General features: G+C 40.5%; 1 protein-coding gene across 10 annotated transcripts in view; it reads right to left on the reverse strand.

Annotated features, from left to right (window-relative positions):
- Positions 1 to 20,073, reverse strand: part of KANSL1 (KAT8 regulatory NSL complex subunit 1) — a 184,432-nt gene that overhangs the window by 138,883 nt on the left and 25,476 nt on the right. For 2 of the 10 annotated variants that reach the window (XM_069482740.1, XM_069482734.1), the window contains exon 1: positions 16,180 to 16,790. The exons of 6 other annotated variants lie outside the window; for them this stretch is intronic. The gene's annotated coding sequence lies outside the window, so the exon portion shown is untranslated. Of the gene's footprint in view, positions 1 to 15,762; positions 16,137 to 16,179; positions 16,791 to 17,110; positions 17,414 to 20,073 lie in introns of those variants that run through there. 2 more of the 10 variants (XM_069482738.1, XM_069482736.1) reach the window with 2 other exon arrangements.

Here is a 20,073-nt window from a genome sequence, read left to right on the forward strand (position 1 = left end):
AAACTGCTGGCACCTTAGCACAAATCAGGCAGAGGCATCAAACTGTACTAACAGTCATTGTATTCTCCACTCACAGTTTACAAAAAAAAGTTCCACCTAAGATGTCCTTGATGAAGCAGTAAAAATTATGAATTTTATTAAATCTTAACCCTTGAGTACATTTCTTTATATATTCTGTATGATGAAAGGGAAACTATGCATAAAGGACTCTGCTGCTTTATGAATTCTAAGAAAAAAAACATCTGTACAACTGGGCTGCAAGCTGAAATAAAAGTTTTTCTCAGGGAACACTATTTTTACTTGGCAGAATGACTGATGGACAAATTGATCCTTCAAACTTGCATAGCTAGCAGACACTTTCTTGAAAATGAACAAAGTGATCTTGTCATTTCGAGGAAAACCACTAACTACATTTGTTGCCAATGATTTAAATCTGAATTTTCAAGTAAAAATTAGTATTCTGAAAAGCCATTTCTGATTAAACAGATTAGTTGTGGTATTATAATTAATGCAATTTTTTTGACACCATAAAATGTAATGTGTCAACATTTGGAAGATGTGCATAAGCCAGTCAATGACCAAATGACCAATGCATGTTAGAAAATCATGCAGGGATAAAAGCCGAGTGCAAGACAGACCAATGGATTTTAATGTAATGTAATGAAGAGTTAATTGATACAGTTTCAGATTCCACATTGCAACTAACCTTTGTGAAATTACTACTTGTTGAGTTTTGGTGCAGTGTCAAAGGATAGCCACACTTATCTAAAAACTCTATACTTTCCATGTCTCTTTTCTAACTACATAACTGCATGAGGTAGGATTTTCTTTATATATTTCAACCAAAACAACATATAATAATAGAATGAATGCAAAAGCACATAGGAGAACCCAGCTGTTTTCTACTAAGGCAGACATTTGCAAAACTGAAAAACAACGCCATTCATTAATTTTTGTTTTGGTTAAGTTATTTTTTTTATAATATGTAATGGGTCTGTTAGTTTTAAATGAACTATTAAATAATTATTTTTAAAATTTCTCGGCTGGGCGTGGTGGCTCACGCCTGTAATCCTAGCACTCTGGGAGGCCGAGGTGGGCGGATCGTTTGAGCTCAGGAGTTCCAGACCAGCCTGAGCAAGAGCGAGACCCCATCTCTACTAAAAATAGAAAGAAATTATATGGACAGCTAAAAATATATATAGAAAAAATTAGCCGGGCATGGTGGTGCATGCCTGTAGTCCCAGCTACTCGGGAGGCTGAGACAGGAGGATCCCTTGAGCTCAGGAGTTTGAGGTTGCTGTGAGCTAGGCTAACGCCACGGCACTCACTCTAGCCTGGGCAACAGAGTGAGACTCTGTCTCAAAAAAAAAATAAAAAATAAATAAATAAATAAAATAAAATTTCTCAAAGTTTCTACTACAGCAACTATTTACAAATAATATCCCACAACAGCTCATTGTGGTTCTCAACTTTTTTTTTTTTTTTTTTTTTTTGGAGACAGAGTCTTGCTCTGTCCCCTCAGCTAGAGGGCAGTGGCATCATCATAGCTCGCTGCAACCTCAAACGCCTGGGCTCAAGTGGTCCTCCTGCCTCAGCCTCCCAAGTAGCTGTAACTATGTAACTACAGGTGCTCACCACCGTTCCCAGCCAATTTTTTCTATTTTTTAGTAGAGATGGGGTCTTGCTCCTGCTCAGGCTGGTCTCAAACTCCTGAGCTCAAGTGATCCTGCCACCTTGGCCTCTCAGAGTGCCAGGATTACAGGCATGAGTCACTATGCCTGCCCTCAACAATTTTTAAGGGTAAAAAAGGGATCCCGACACCAAAAAGTTTGTGAAATCACTGAACTAAGCATTCCCCCCCAAAAAGAGGACAATCTCCAATTTGGTCAAACATTTTCACCTTTAAATCTACACAAACATGATTTGTGGTAGGCCCTATAGGACTACACTAAGCTTCTTTATCATGTGACAATCCAAATCATTAATATGAAAATTCTCAAATTATTGAGAGAACATTATTCATAGAAGCACCAATACACATACAGGTCAAATCTGTCTACTACCCCATATAATCATCAAAAGTTTCTTGTTCTGAAGTTACACTTTAATGAACTTTCTATATAAGAACTAGATCTTCAGGGCTTACAGGGCTTTATTTATGGGCTGTACGGGATATGGCATTCTGGATAACACAATTGTTCTATGTTCACTTTTCCCATTTCTGACTTTAAATACTAATTTCTAATATAATAAAAACAGTTGTGATGTAGACCAATTGACAGTTGGACCAATGTAAGTTATTTGTTCAAAAAATTGAGTCAGTTTTACAATATGCTAATAAGCATTTTTCCCATAAACAAACAAAAATTACTATCAGATCTTTCCCATCAATTCAATCTCTTCCTCTTTTGAATTAATATCAATACATAATAGATATTAGCAATTCAGGACGCATATTACCAGTGCCAGATTATTAACACAACACATGAAAAGAGTAGTTGTACCTTACTGCCAGAAAGCACTACAGTAAGCCTCAGCAATGGCAGGAAACAGCCTCCCTCTGGGGACCCAGGCAAGGGCATAGACGTTATATAACTTACATAAAACTTAGGAAAATCCTGGTTCACTCCAGCACACAAAAAGAGGATGATAATTAACATCACACCACAGAAGGTACTTAAGTAATAAATTTCTTGAAGTTATTTTAGAATTATTCAATTCTTTAAAGTTCATAACTTCAAGAAAAATATGCTGGCTCAAATTCCATCTATCCCAAGACGACTTCTCCGACCACAGACCTCTGAAATTATGTCTATGAACTTGACATTAACCATATACATCTCAAAAGCAAGAGTTTATTTTATTCACAGATTCTGCTTAGTCTCAATATTCCCCTAGGATATGCTGCAAAGTGTAATTACTAAAACAATCATCTAAATAAGGTCAGATGGGAGGAAGAAGGGGAAAAGGTGACCACTACTTCAGAAGAAATTCCCATTCTTAATTCCTAAAATCTTTAGGTTTCTATACCAAAGGAAAAAAATACTACTGTGAAAAAAAAAAAGATGTAAATCTATATCCCTTCCCCTTTATTGACCTGAAATACTATGCTGAGATTTAATATGACCCCTAAAGGTATCCAAAGGTAATGGGAGCACAGGCTCGAGTGAGTAGGTCTGGGTTCACATCCTGGCTCCACCTCCTGTAAATTACTTAACTATTCTGTTCCCTCAGTTCCCTCATCTACCAATAACAGAACTTACCTCATAAGGCTGATGTGATAATTAAATACTTTCAATTACTTAGTCTAGTACCTAGCACAAATTATCATTTGCACTATTATTATAATCTAGAAACAAAAAGCTAATGTAGGCCAGGTGCAGTGGCTCACACCTGTAATCCTACACTCTGGGAGACCAAGGCGGGAGGATCACTTGCGCTCAGGAGTTCGAGACCAGCCCGAGCAAGAGAAAGCCCCCATCTCTACTAAAAATAGAAAAATTAGCCAGTCATCATGGCACGCGCCTGCAGCACTAGCTATTTGGGAGGCTGAGGCAGGAGGATCACTTGAGGCCAGGAGTTGGAGGTTGCAGTGAGCTATGATGACGCCACTACACTATACCCTGGGTGACCGAGTGACATTCCCTCTCAGGAAAAATAATAAAAAGTTAATGTAGAAGTAAATTTCCATAAGATTTTTTAATGCACAGAAACAATATAAACCAAATGATTCTTGAGGACTCATGCAAATAGGAAAAGAAAGCACAAATCAAAAAACTGGAATAGCACCTAGTCTGCAATGATCTACAATTGCCACAAACCACCACCTACGTTTGAGATTTGAGGTTTTTTTTCCCAGTTTCCCTATATGTCTAGGGAAATAATAGACTATTACTATTATTTTAATATTTCATGATGTTGCTTATATTAAGAAGAAAACCCCAGCCTGAGCAAGAGCGAGACCCCGTCTCTACTAAAAATAGAAAGAAATTATATGGACAACTAAAATATATATATACAAAAAATTAGCCGGGCATGGTGGCGCATGCCTGTAGTCCCAGCTACTCGGGAGGCTGAGGCAGGAGGATCGCTTGAGCCCAGGAGTTTGAGGTTGCTGTGAGCTAGGCTGAAGCCACGGCACTCACTCTAGCCCGGGCAACAGAGTGAGACTCTGTCTCAAAAAAAAAAAAAAGAAAAAGAAAAAGAAAGAAAACTATAATAAATGCCCAGCACTTCAGTTAAATTAGGAACTATCCATACAATGGAATACTATGCAACCACAATAGTTTTGCAGAGCCTTATTTACTGACGAGAAAGAGTGCTTGCTTCACACTGTTAAATGAAAAAAAGTGTTACAAAACATAACATATACTATGACCTCATTTTTGTTTTTTTAAAAAGTGGTAAGATTCTCGTCTTTTAGGTTATATAATATCTCCACCATAAATATGTATTACTTGTATAATAAATGGAAGAGAAGCAAAAAGAAAATAATAGAAATTCTTAGAGAGCCAAAAAATCCAAGTAAAGCAAAAAAAATCATCAATTTAACATACCGAGCAAAATTTTTTTTTTTTTTTTGAGACAGAGTCTCACTCTTGTTGCCGGGGCTAGAGTGCAGTGGCATCAGCCTCGCTCACAGCAACCTCAAACTCCTGGGCTCAAGCAATCCTTCTGCCTCAGCCTCCCTAGTAGCTGGGAGTACAGGCATGCACCACCATGCCCGGCTAATTTTTTTCTATATATTTTTAGTTTTCCAGCTAATTTCTTTCTGTTTTTTTCTTTTTTTTTTTTCTTTTTTTTTTTTTTTTTAGTAGAGATGGTGTCTCGCTTTTGCTCAGGCTGGTCTTGAACTCCTCAGCTCAAAGGATCCTCTCACCTCAGCCTCCCAGAGTGCTAGGATTACAAGCGTGAGCCACCGCACCCAGCCTATCCTCCTTTTAGATGAGGAAACTGAGGGTCAATGACTAAGCAGCTTGTCTCAGGCTCCAGATTAAGGGCTTCAGAGCTAGGCTAGGGTTCAGACCCACATTTTGCTGCTCGGGTTGTGACCCTGGCCTACTGGTCAACTTCTGAAACTATTTCTGATGTCCTACAGACATCTCAAACCCAGAATGCCACAAGCTACACCTGCCTCTCAAATCTTCTTCATTCTCTCTCTGTGTGAGAAGCACCCTCATTCCCTTCCTCCTTCTGTTCCAGGGGTCACTCAAAGCTAAAAATCTGTAAGTCATCTCAGCATCCTGTCTCTTATCCCACCTGCAGTCATCATCCTGGCCTGAGCAAAATGTTGATTAAAACAATGAGTCCTATCCCACTTGGTCCCTACAAATCCCAAAAGCTTCAAAGTTTTCCCAAAAACAGGACAACAGCTTATGATAAATCACCTTTCTCCAAAGAATACAAAGCATTAAAAGCTATAATTAACTGATTAATCCTCATTAACAAACTAGGCAGTAGATTTAGGGCTGGGATTATAATTTCAAATTTACTGGTGGGGATAAAGTCATATTGTACATTTAGAATAAAGAATTCAAGCCCAAAATATCCCAATTTTTAGTTCATCTAGTAAGCCACATCTGACAAATACAGATGTAGCTGCTGTACCTGCTGTCACTGATGTAAATTAAGATCCTTCAGTAAGCTTGCAGAGACAAAAGAAAAAGGCTACATAATCAAGGTCATTTAGGCATAAAAGGTTGGGCTAAGTAATTAATAGTTTCTCTCCCAGTTCCAAGGAAGCATTTTAGGGACTGCATGGTATTATACGAACTCAACAAGCAAACACATTTAGGAAAAAAGAAGTCCCTGATGGATATTCACAATGCCACTGCATTATACTGAATATTCAAATGTTTGCCTTTAACGAGCACTTTTTCCCATTACATCTATTAATATCATGTGTAACACTGTTCTGAGGGATATAAGTTGCGATAAAGTTCAAATATGTGACCTCTAGGTCCCTTCCTGTGCTATGTCTATTATTCTAAATTGTAATATAGGCCCAAGGACAAACTTCTACCCAACACAACTGGCCACTCGGGAAGCAAAAATATACCCCTAGGATAGAGTTTCTCAATCTCAGCATTATTCACATCTTGGGCTGAGTAATTTTGTGTCATGGGGGGGGGGGGGGGCTATCCTGAACAGTAGGATGTTTAGCAGTATCTCTGGTTTCCACCCACTAGATGCCAGCAGTACCCTTCTGCAAACTTTGACAACCAACAATGCTTTCAGACATGTCAAATGTGGGGGGCAGGGGTGGAATCACACCTCCCAATTGAGAACCACTGCCTGGAAATAAAGACTATATACACACAAATATATATACATACGTGTATATATACTCTTTTCAGAAAGCAAAACATATCCAGCTGCTTTGACTATTGCAATCCAAACTAACTCCATATCTACAAGTGAAAACTTCATTCCTTATAAATTCCCAAGACAGGACTCCAGATATGTAAGAATAACCTGGAAGCATTCACCTTACAAAAATGTTAAGCTGAAGAGACCCAAGGGAAAGGGTTAGGCCATATGGCTGGTCAAAAAGCCAAATATTACAACAATCACACTTGCCCTGAAAACAGAAGCAAAAATCAGATGGGGAAGGAAACTTTGCCCATAATGTGGCTTCTACTAACCTCTTCTTCACCATTATAAAGGAAAAAAAGAATAGTTAGGGAAGTATCCATAAAGTTGTCTTGAAAATTTGCTAAAATGTCATTATGTAAAAGGCTAGGACAAGAGAATGGTAATGTGGCATTCTAGTGAGAGGAAATGGAAAAAGAAAATACAAGGCTGTGTGGGAAAACACAGGACATCCTGAAGGTTAAAAGAAATGAACAATTTACTTAAAACATAAAGCATATTTGAATAGAGGAAGCAGTACAGAAAAAGGTGCAAAGGCAGTTTAAAGCCAGATCATTAATGGACAGCCTTAAATAGTCAGCCTTTACTCAAACTTAGAGAGAGTAGATTGTCATTAAAGGTTTTTGAAATGGGAGTGACACATCAGAGCTGTGCTTAAGAGAGACCAGTTGAGTAGGATGGCTAAAAGAAAGTAAAAGGCATCTAGGTGGCAAAGACCAATGAAGAAGCTACTGCAATAATCCAGATAAGGATGCAGTGTGAACTTCAACTAAGGTGGCCAGCACAGTATAATGGTCAAAGTCTCCTTCAAAGCTTACAACCAGAAATGTGAAGGAGCTCAAGTATAACAAAAGGGCCAAATATATGATTTAAACAAAAAATGTAATGGCCCATAAAGACTGAAGAGAAAGCTCTTTTCCTTCATAACTTCATCTCCTTTGTGATGAAATCCTTCCATTGATTTCTAGGTCCTCATCAGCTCACTCCAAGATTACCATAACAGCTTCCCGAAGATGCCTCAGTCCCCCAAATCATTCTTTACCTTGTCATCTCACTTTCCTACTCTAGGAGAGTTTCTAGTTCCTTTTTCATGAGACCAACTTCTTCCAGATAAAAGTTAAGATAGCATCAGGGCAAGTACATCAGGTGATATGTACCCAACACTCCCACAGAATCCATATCTTTGCTTATTCTCCTACTTCTACCTGGAAGGGCTTCTCCTACCCTTATGCCTCAAAGCTTACCAATTTTTCAATACACAGCATGTCCACAAAAATTTCTCAAACTCTTCTCATAGCACTTTCTTCCTGCTTAAATCGTAAAATGCACTTAAAGTCACTGTTATTCAATTCAAATTATCTGAATTCCATTTCCAAGACAAGTTCCTTAATAGCACCATTCTGTTGCATGTTCACTAACTTCATCTAGAGCTTGGTACATAGTTGGCACTGTAAGCACTGACTGGGCTAGAAGTAGTCAAAAAAGGCTTCGTGAAGTGGACCTTCAAATGTAAGTCAGATTATGCTAAGAGAAAGAGGAGGAAATTCTAATCAAGAAACTGATACAGTCAAAATATTGGGAAGGATATAGAGAATGATCCATAGAACAACTTGGATGAACCAGGTAGTGTATGTACAGCTTCTTAAGGATAAAGAGAGGAAAAGAACAGCTATGTAGTGATTTGTGATGAAATACTGGAAGATACATTATGGAATGCACTGAAAGTATTTCTTTTACATATAAACAAATGTAAACTTGTTACAGAATACAATGGGAAGGGGGAGACAAAATTTTTATTATAAAGCAAATGTAAATCTCATCACTAGGTCCTTAAACATTCTTTGGCCAACAGGGCTTCTTAATTGAAAAAGTTTCATAATTACTAAGGGAATCATTACTGACTGGAGAACAGGTTATTACGAATGTTGTTCACTAACATTAATTGGCCTTTTACCATGTCAGCCAAAATGTATGTATTTTACATAAATTCTATCATTTAATCTTCACAATAACAATGTAAAGTAAGTACTATTGTCCTCATTTTACAGATGAGGAAACTTGATGCTCAGAGAAGTAATTTGCCCATGACAACACAACCACTAAGTTGCTGAGGCAGGATCTCTAATGCTAAATTAGCCCATGCTTTTAACCACTACACAAATCAGTTTAATGCTAGGTTTAAACTGAAAGGACCTTAATTGCTAGAGACTAGATTTCGAATTTTAGTCTTTAGAGAAGGGTCAATGAAGGAATATCAACTACCTACTGAATATCTCCAATAAATATTTATTAAAATGGCTACAGCATTCAAAGCACCACACTAAGTCTATAAGGATAACAAGCACCAGTAAAGACAGACACTGTATGATGTGGGATCCTCACACAGGCTGAGAAGAAGGGTGGGGTCAGAAAGGGCTTCCCATAGGAAATAGTATCTAATCTGAAACCTAAAGAATGAGTAGGAGCCAGGTGCAGTGGTTGGGTGTGTGCCTGTAGTCCCAGCTAGCTGAGGAAGGAGGATCGCCTGAGCCCAGGAGTTCAAGGCCAGTCTGGGGGACATAAAGAGACCCCATCTCTAACAAAAACAAAATAAAATAAATTTGAAAAAGAAAGAATGAGTAGGTTCTAGCATTGCCCATACAACTACTTCAAGCATCCCATAATCAAAACCCATTCCCTGCCCCCAATACCAAATCCAAACCTAAGGCCAACATTTCCTGTGGGTGAATCATGATCTCAATCACTGATTTACTTTTTATCATAAATATCTCACTTAAACAACTACTGCCAGACAGGAATAACAGAAAGGCTATAGGAATTTGTGGCCTAATACTGGAGACACTAAGAATTATACCAGTTTCCTTAAGCCCAAAGAACAGTAAAATACAAATTAGGTGTGAAGGTAGCCTAGATGACAAAGTACTGTGTTTGGCCTGAAGGGATCAAGGAAGGATTCCAAAAAGTGATGACATTCTAACTGAATTCTGAAAGGGGAAGGGGGTGAACAGGCAGAATGACAGGCACATTCTTTCCATCCTTAGTGCCACTTGCCCTAGTTCAGAACCTCATTATGTACTACAGTAATTCAGGCAGCAATAATATCCCACTATTCTTCCTTCTTCCTGTCTCAGCAAGCCTCCCCTCCAATCCAGCACCCACTACCAAAATGATTATTAGAAAAAGAGGAAACGAGGGAGAAACAGTGGGAAGAATCAGAAATCTGACCGTCATGTTTAAAATCCTTCAGTGATTCTAGAGTAAGGATGAATCCAAACTTCCCACACAACATATATATTCCCCCTTTTTACATACAACCTCAACTCCAACCTGTCTTCAACTACAGCCACCTGAATCTTATGTGTTTCCTGGCTCTTCTATGACCCTGCACCTTTACTCATGCGACTCTGCTTTCAAGGCTCACCTTCGAAGTTACAGGCTCTTTCAAGTATTCCCCATTCCTTCCAAGTTGAGTTGGGTTCCCTCCCTCTACGCTCTCATCTGCACTCCCATGACACCCTGGGCAACAGCTCATATAAGATAAGCTCAAAATTTTTTCTGTCCCCTAGACTACGTACTATTTAAAAGGAGGGTTGTTGCCTGTTTTATCTCTATCCCCTATACACAGCACAGTGCCTGGCAGACGGTAGACCAATACATATTAAGTAACCTGAGCATTCTATGCTGAACACATCAAATGGAGATCTATTACGAAGTTAATGTGGATGTCTGATCATAACGTGACCAACAAAGGAGGCATCAACTAAATCTAGGACAGACTTCATCTACCTCAAGTTTGAGTTGTTCAGATGGCCAAGCACCTGCACCCAGACTGCCAAACTTTTAAACTATGCTTCTTAAGTTATTAAATTTGGTTACAAAGCATTTTGAAGGCAACAGCCATCAAAATCTTAAATGCAATACCCAAACTTTTACCCAGCAATTGCACTTCTAGAAATCCAACAGAAATATTCTTAAGGGTACACAAATTATATACACAATTCTTTCACTAAAGAATATTATTTTAAAAATCTCCAAATTTGGAAAAGATGAAGCCACATAACAAGTATGATCCCATTTGCATTAAAAAATAAACAAAAAATTTTCTGAAGGATGACTATATATCAAACTATTAATGGTGTTTATCCTATTTCTATCCTATCACTGAATTCAAATTTCCTACCAGTCTTCAGTTCACAAAAGACAAAGAGGAAAAAAATGCACTATTTATCTTATCTCTTTCTAACAAACCCTAATGATATAAACGCATGTGAACAACCCTAAAATCAAAGACTCTTGAAAATTCCAAGCAATTCAAAAGCAAATGGGTTACTGGGGGACGGGGCCCCTGGCCAAATTCCTGAGATCCCATTGAAACCTACTACCTTATCCTTTTAGAGTACAGTAAATTTAATTATTTTTCAAAATCACATTTTTCCAATGATGGGGAAATGATTTAAGTTAATGCTAACAACCTTCTTCATTCTCTTGGGAGGCTAAAGACTAGGAAGTAAAGAGTAAATCAATAACTGCAAAGAATTGCAGTCTACACTTTTTTTTTTGATATATCCTTAAGATCTTTAAACATCCTCAGTTCTCCATGGTAATATGTGAACAGCTTAATGAAACCTCCCTGACAGTTCAACTTACCAGACTAATATTTCTACAAGGCCTCTATACTAGCAAATGTCAGAAACTAACTACAATAATTAGCTTTTAGCCTCTATCCATTCACACCCTCTGGTGCAGGTGCTAATGAGGAGTCACAAAGGCCAAAAAGCAAGTAAGCAAGAGAAGTCTGGATATCAGATCTCAGCAATTTTGGGTTTAACATCCTAACAACAAAATTGTTATTCATCCCTTATTACCCAATACTTTCCCTCCAACTGAATTTAACCAGGTTTGACCTTAAGCTGCTCCCTTTTTAAAAGGGAATTAAAAGGTGAGAGACTCCATTAAGTTTGATGCCACTCAAGCAACTTTTTCCAAACAAGGGCAGAATCTGCTGTATTTAAAATTCAGAGTAAGATCTCATTCTGGAGTCCTGGTTCATGTAACAAGAACCAGAGTTTTTGATAACATTTAGATAAAACTGCACTTTACCTCCACTTTATATTTCCTGACTCTCAAATGCTCAGAGAGAAACTGTAATTCTAAAAAAATTAGAACTAGAGAAAAAAGAGCAAGTTCACAGTCAACAATAAAATATATACCTAAATAATGCCCTGACAGAAGGCTTTCAAATGTTAAAATTCTATGGAGCTGGCTTAAAATCTTGGAAATGCAAGGCTTGCAGAAAGTAACATTTATTAAGCAACTATTATTTGCCACATGTGCCACCCAATGGGGAAACAAGAATTTAAAAGGTCCCCACCCTTGAAGGGCCTCTTGACATAAAAGTTTTAAATCTGCATATAAAATCTTTAAATTTTTCTTTCAGACTACCCAAGTTTGTTATGAGTTATGCTTTTTACTTTGGTGAAGTCAGTTTCCACACATATTTTATCTTTACTTTTATCCTATCAAAGACAAGAAGAAGCTTAATACATGGAAAAAAAAAAAAAAAAAAAAAAACCTACTGCAGCCCTTTGACTCCAGGTTTTTTGGTAAATCACACCTGTTGGCTTATTTCCTCCTATGTATTTTGCCCTACATCCTAAAAGACAGGCACATGGCTTAACGAAGAAACAAACAATAACTAATAGTTACCCTCCCCAAAGTGCATACTGATCTTTTTCTTTGACCCACAATTCTCCCCTCAATCTGCAAGTGACACCCAAGGATATCACTTACTTCCTATCTCTTCTGGTATCCTTCAAATGTTGGTGACGTCTAGTATGGTGATATATTTGTCTTTTTTAATCATATTGTGGTTCACCCGAGTTTTGAGCTCACATTTCAAGGAATGGGAAGTACCAAAGAGACAATCTTATTTTGTGTTATGAATTTTTACACCCTGGCAGGAATATTTCTGTACAACTTTTAGTATGCCCAGAGGCTAATATGCAATTTATTAGGATAGAAACTATAATTTAAACATAAATCTTCAGAAGCAACACGAGAACTCAAAAACCAGTCTTAATATAGATTTCCAAGAAACCGTTAAAGTCCTATTTTAGGGAAAGGACATGGTCCAAGTCCTCCTTGCACTGACACAGCAGGCAGACCAGGTGTTTGTGGCCATTTTTATTTGATACACCTACACTGTACTCTTTCACAAAGTGAACAATTAAAGGGGCATTAATGTAAAACATGCTTCCCAAGACCTAGGAACAATCTAACCAATCAAGGTAGAAACTTATTTAAAACAGAGAAAGAGTACAAAGAAAAGGCAAGCCAGGCAAGGTGGCACGAGCCTGTAGTCCCAGCTACCCAGGAGGCTGAGGCACAAGGATCCCTTGAGCCCAGGAGTTTGAGGCTATAGTGCACCATGTCTGTGAACAGCCACTGCACTCAAGCCTGGGCAACCTAAAGAGACTCCGTCTCTAAAGTAAAATTTAAAAAAAGAGAAAAAACTCTCAATAAACTTCTCAGTGGAGAGATTTGCTCTGGGGCAATCAACAGAGGACCACATAGTTAGTCTACACTATTCTCTCCCCTCTAAACTCAAGGGAATGGAAAAGTTCTTTGGAAGAAGAAAAAAAAAATCAATAAATTTTAAAAATATATACACATCTCCAGAATGGAAGTCATTTAATTTGTGTGTCTTAATGGCCTCACCAAGAAGGAAAAAATAGTCCCTACCTATCCCTCCCCCAAGCCGAATATGAAAGGAATTAGAATTAGTTTTTAAAAGGAAGATTTTTCTACAACTATTGTTTAGAGAACCCAGTATGGATTAGTTTGATGTTCTAGAACATTTTAAAAATTGCTTTTCTAATATAACAAGGGAACTAAGCTTTACTCACACAAGGGCCTAACAAGAACCACTCGATACTAAAACACTTTCTCAAACAACCACCACAACAGCCCTATGTTTACAGATTACACTAATAACATCATATCAAACAAAACAAATCTGAAACTTGTTATTCACTTTAAAATACAATTAAATCTGTGGTCAACCCAATACTATCCAGAGGATGCAGAGCCACTGGTTACGGTGTAGCATTATTACAGATAGAAGAATCAAAAAGTAATGGTAGTGGCAGTGTTTGAAGAAGAAAAAAATGAAGTATAGTTATTTTCCTTTCTTCTCACCTTGATAAAAGTTCACAAGTAAGTGAACTGAGACTTACTCATTTTCTAGCTTCCAGAATTTTCCTCAATAGGAAACACTCACCTAACAATCAAAGGGTGCTCTGCAAGTTTAACCATAGAAATAACGTGTGTAGGCAGGAAGAAAGAAAAATCAGACAAAAATTTAACATCTCACTTTGGTAAAGCACAAAAGTCAAATACTAATGCTCTGAATAAAGCTTTCAGAAAAGATTCAGGAACACTTCTAAATACTTCAGTAAACTCATATTGGTAGAAATACCAAAAATCCCACCCAACCACAAAGGCTCTAACAATTCTTAATTGTTCACAGCCACAAATCACAAATATTTTATGTACACTTAAATGGGGCAACCATCAGAGACAATCATCTTCACCACAATATGGACTTTAAGAACCTTTCTAACATCTAATGCTTCCCTTCAAGTTGTTCACACTTGAGAAATAAAAAGTCAACCACCTCAAATTATGAGATCACTAACAAATACATTAAATGTGCTAAGGTCAAAAGGAATTGCATTCTTTGTTGGATAAACCTAGTGGAAACCCAATTCAGAATTCCATGACTGAGGGTGGTTATCCCACATTTATAATACATTTTTTAAATTCCCAGGGGATGAGCATTTTTACCTTGCCTTATTTTTAGAACTACACATCACACTGCACATATCACATGACATGATGTAACTGTTAGCAAAGAAAATGGCCCAAACCATTGAAAATATACATAGTAAGAGGATCAAAGTATACTCAGTAATCACTGCAATTCATATTTACTTTAAAAAACATAAACGTTTGTTGTTTCTTAACTCACAATAGATTTTTCCCAATTGGCAAAGTGTCTAGTGTCTAGAAAAAACAGAAATCTACTTTGTATTTTTGTAAAATAGGAATTTACTCAATTATGGGGAAAACTGACATAAAAACAGATAATAGATTATCAAATTCTTCTAAAGCCGTAGGATTAAGAGTAAAAATTCTCTGGATCAAAAACACAACAGAAATGTTAATGAAATATCCTTAGGTAGAAAACAATTATTACTCAAAATTAGTAACACTGTTGTTCGGTGAAAAGAAAAACAGTTTTAACTGACAACGCCTGTAGACAATTGAAATTTTCTAAATTGGTCAGACACTATGCTAGAAAAGGAACCAAGTACAGCCTATAGAAGAGGGGGAAGGGAACACACACCCACTCAAGCCTTTGTAAATAGCGGTACTTTAAATGACCCAAAAAGCGGGGAAAATACAAACTACAGACCATTCTGACAAATGGAAAACATATTCTAATGTACTACTTTCCATACTTAAAAGTACTTTAGAAACTAAGTTCAGTAACAATCTATATCATGATTATGCAAGGCAAAGATTATGTAATTTTATCGCTTATTTTAAAATGTTCTCCGACTTTAAAACTAAAACAACTGAAACATTTTGCTCTCTCCAATGGGGAGGAGGAAGGTTCCTCTGGGCTACAATTTAAAAATATAAACACACACCCCAAAACAAACAAAAAAACACAATGATTGCTAGCCACGTGACAAAGGAGATGGCAACACCAGGATTGTGAATGGAGGGGAGGTAGGCGAGGCTGGAGGACTAGAGAGATTTCTCGGAACTTTGGGGACCGCGGGATTCGGGTGTCCAGACCCTTGAGGGACCAAACGCTAACCCCTACGAGTTGTACCGCTAACACCCTCAAACACAGTTTTATTAATAGGTCACGGAAAATGCTCCAGTGACCTCTAGGATAAGGGGGGGGAGACGGAGGAGGAGGAAAAGAGAGCAATTTAAAGTGGCGCCATCATGTCACCCCTTCTCCCCTAAGGCAATCAATAAGCAATAGTTAAGTAACGTGTTTCTCTAAAAATCCACATTGGGATTCCAACATTGGAAAACAAATGGATTTTTAAGGAAAACATGGGAGTAGAGAAGTTAATCCTATGGAAAACAAACTATTTGCTGAAAATCAGAAGACCGTCAGCCGGAAAACAGGCCCCCCAAAAGGCAGTAAGATTCCAACTCACTTAAAAGCAAATAAATACCTCTTCCTCTTTAGTTAAAAGAAAACACCAAACACGTCCGCCTGAGGGAGACTAGATCTGAAAACGTAAGTGACCTGAATTTACAGGCAACAAAAATAATAAATGAAACAATCAGAGTTGTGATACAAACCGTGAAACGCGCAAGATGTATGTTTCAAGCAGAGAAAGGCCTTTTGCAGTCAAGAGAAGTTCAAGGCGAGAGGCAGAGTTTGTTTTGGGTTTTTTTTTTTTTTTTTTTTACGGGAATAAATCATGTTCTTCAGGCCGCCTTTTTAAATAGAACGCCAAAGGAAAACCTGGAGAACGAGGCGGCAGCTGGTGGGGAAGGGCCCCGCACACCCCCGCCCTTGGGGCGACTCCCAGCCCGGACCCGCAGCGGGGAAGCCCGGAGAGGCCATTTAAAGTTCCGGGGATTTTTTTCTCCCCTGCCCTGCCTTTCCAGTTACAACTAACAAAGAGAGGGAGAAATGGGAGCCACAGGGAGAGCGAGGAGAAGGAGAAAGGGCAGCAGGAGGAGGAGGAGGAGAGGAGCAGCAGCAGCACCTACCACGTGATGGAGGAGCGTAGCCCGGGCGGATTCAGCCCCACAAAATGGGCGCAGTTTGCAAACAGCCCCCCGGCCTGGGCGCCGAGGGCCAGTGGCGGGCGGGGGCGCGCGGCGGTGGCTCCGGCCCGGGCCCGCCGCTCTCCTCCCCCCCGGCGCCCGGAGCCGCCCTGACTTTCCGGGCGGGGGGGGGCGAGGCGGAGGGGGAGGGGAAGGCGGCGGCGGGGAGCGGCTGCTTTTTCTTCTCTTTCGGGCCCTTTCTCCGGCCTTCCTCCGCTCCGGCGGGGCCTGAGCACGGCCGGGGACCGCAGCCCGGCCGGGAGGGCGGGCAGGCGGGGGCAGAGGGTGAAGCCGCCCCCCCGCCCCGCACAAACAAGCGCCGCCGTCTGCAGCCCAAGCCCGCACCCCGGCCGCCACCCCCGGCCGCCTCTTCACAGCCGGGGAGCGCGCTACAGCCGCCTCCGCGCCGCCGCAGCAAGAAGAGTCGGCTTCGCTACGGTGCTCGGTTCTCCCGCCGGCTCGGCGAGCGGTGGCGGCGGTGGCGGCGGCACTGGGAAAATGGCGGCCGAGCTCCTTTTCCCTCCCCCCCCTTTAATCTGAAGCGGAGGGAGAATGGAGCGAGCGAGCGAGCGGGCGAGCGCCGGGGACACGGGGAGGAGGGACAGCAGCGCCTCCGCCGGCTGCGGCTGCGGCGGCGAAGGGCCGCTCCACCCCGGCGCGCCGCCAGGGGGCGCCCGCCGCGCCGCCCCCGCGGGCCGCCAGGAGGCGCGGCCGCCGCCGCCTCAGTCATGGCTCCTCGCCGCGACCGCTGCTTCTGCACCTACATCTGCGGAGACCGCGGCGCCGGGCCCCAGCCGTCCCGGACGTGCGGCGACAACACACGGCACTGCGGCAGGCGGGAGCGGGCCCTCGCTCCGGCCGAGGTGAGGCTAACCTGAGGCACTGACGCCGTCACATTCCCTCCGCGCTGGGGCCGGCGGTGCCGCGCACCGGCTATGAGGGGTAAGGCGGACTGGCGCCGCGGAGCGAGAGGACGTGAGCGAGGAACTGTTTGCACTGTGTAATAAAGAGTCGGTGCCACACTACTCCAGCCCTAACCGTGCGCTGAATCGGGCAGGAAGCGCCCTGACCAGTGAAGCGGTTTCTGTCGCCCGCCCTTTGTCCGAACAGCCAGCCACCACGCACTGCAGCACGGCTGGGCACGAGCCCCAGCGCCGCTCTCTGCAGCCGCCAGAGTGGAAAAAAAGCGCACGTAGTCACTGCGCAGGCGCGAGTCGGGGCCCGCGCCGGGCCAGCCCGGGAAGGGGCAGCCCGGAGGCAGAGGGGAAGTGATGGCCCACCAGCGCCGGGCCCGCTGGGAACTGTAGTTTTCGTTGAGAAGCACGCGTCTTGTTTTGGGTGTCATGGCTTGGCAGAACCGCCAAAACAGGCAAATGGAATTACACAATGAGTATTTATGCTTCCTGCCGCCACCAAAAGGAAGTTCACTGCTATGCTAAAAGTTTAACAAAGAATTCCATAGAGTTCTCACAACAAAAAGCAAACTTCCCACTCCCCTACCACAGTTGTTTTAAAGTGGTGGCACCTTATCATTTCTCATGACCAGTTTGTCGGTAGGGTATTTTATATCCTTCTCAAAGTAGGGCCTTGAAATAATGGTACTTTTTGTAGACTTAAAGAATTTGGCAACATAATGCACAAAGTACAATTCTACCATTTTTTAAAAGTAGAGTTGCCAAAAGATGAATTCAGTGCTTTCAGATTTAAGAGAAACCTAGGATTCATCAAAATTAGTTTAAATGACTGAAGGGAAAAAAACGGGTCCTAGTAATTAAATCATCAAATTGAGCAGATGAAAAGGGTATGCTCTGCTACCAAAAAAGACGATGCAAAATGCTCAATACTTTTTTGTGGCTTACCAGAACCAATATCCGGAGTTACATGTCACTTCTGCTAGTCAAAAAACACCCTCACTGTTACAGAACAGTTTTAGTCTTGCCACAGAGTTACACTAACTCACCAGCTCCTACAGCATCTGCACCTATCTGTGTTTCCATTTGCATTCTTAAAGTCACACTCTCAACCATAGTCATGGTTCTCAAATATCAAAAGCAGACAGTTCAGAGTCACACAGTCAAATTACACAAAGAATAAACCAGTATTTTTTATATTTGTATATACATCCAAAAGAGAGCCTTAAAATTGGCTTTTTAATTTATAATCCTGGGAAGAAAATTTAGTTGATTTTAAAAATGCATACACACATCTCTCCACATAAATAGTAATTCCACAAAATACAGCAGAAGGATATTAACACACAATTCCAGGACCAATAGATGGCAAACTAGAGCCCTAATCTGAGGATTCTGAAATCTAAATTAGAATGCAAAACACCAAATAAGGCAAAGCCCTTTGCAGTGTATACTTAAATATTATATTCAAAGACACCCACCACAAAATAATCTTACTACTGCTCCAACCCTTAAAAACTCAACTGTTAGATTTCATTAGGCCCCCAAATAGCCAAAGTTGTGAAATATTTTATATTTTTCCAGTGGATTAGGAAACAAGTGGCAAGTGCTCATTTTTAAAACCATGCATTTGGGGGAAAAATAAATTCCAAATTTCCCTTTCTCTCATTGCTTAACCCAAGAGTCAGAAGTTCACAGTGTTTATGGCACTTAAGTCAGTCAACTTGTTTTACAAATTCTTATTTAGAATCAGGTGTCTATATGCTCAGGCACCAATTTTTACAAATAAGGACATTCAAAGGTAAGCTACTGTAGACACAAAAATCTTACAGAGAGAAATATATTTTCTAAAATTTCTCCTAGAAAAACAGTGGATGTCAAGGCTAATTAAGAACACCCACAAGGCCGGGCGCGGTGGCTCACACCTGTAATCCTAGCACTCTGGGAGGCCAAGGCGGGCGGATTGTTTGAGCTCAGGAGTTCGAGACCAGCCTGAGCAAGAGCAAGACCCTGTCTCTACTAAAAAAAAAGATAGAAATTATATGGACAGCTAAAAATATATATAGAAAAATTAGCCAGGCATGATGGCACATGCCTGTAGTCCCAGCTACTCGGGAGGCTGAGGCAGAAGGATTGCTTGAGCCCAGGAGTTTGAGGTTGCTGTGAGCTAGGCTGATGCCACGGCACTCTAGCCTGGGCAACAGAGTGAGACTCTGTCTCAAAAAAAAAAAAAAAGAAAGAAAGAAAGAACAAACTGTGAGAAGGACTGCTTCAGTCCTAAAAATGAGATGGAAGAAAAAATAGTCCATCTTCCTCAGACAGTGACACCTCAAACTGCCTTGCAGCAAGCCTGAAAATGCCACTAGCATCAAAGGGGGCAGTATAGAGTTGGCAAGAACCTTAGTCTTTGGTGACAGCATTAAGCCACATATCAACCAATCCTGACATTTGCATAACTTCTGGACTTTCAACCACATTAGAACAATGTAACAATAAACATTTCTTGATTGTTTAAGCCAATTTGAGTTGGATTTCTTATACCTAAAATCAAAAACATAATGATTAATTTATCGTTTTTAGTGTTTGTATATTACTTTATGATTGTTTACATTATCATTTTTATAACTAATCTTATTATTTATTCCTCAGAAAAGACCTTCCCTCCTATACACAACTCTGTACCCATCCATATCTCTTTATCTGCGTGCTCCCTGCCTAGAAAAAGAGGGCCATCCCTCCTCACCATCATTCCTTGTTCATTCCTTCCCCCTAACCCACCTCCAACTCATTTGATACTCATATATTCCACCACACCATTGTTATCATTTATTTACTCCACTCAATAATGTAGACAGTTAGCACTATATTACCCTTGGTTAAATGCTCTCTCTGTTTACAAATACCAGTCTTACCTCCTTAAGCCAGC

This window comes from Eulemur rufifrons, chromosome 9 (assembly GCF_041146395.1).
Source record: "Eulemur rufifrons isolate Redbay chromosome 9, OSU_ERuf_1, whole genome shotgun sequence".
In the NCBI taxonomy this organism is placed as follows: Eukaryota; Metazoa; Chordata; class Mammalia; order Primates; family Lemuridae; genus Eulemur; species Eulemur rufifrons.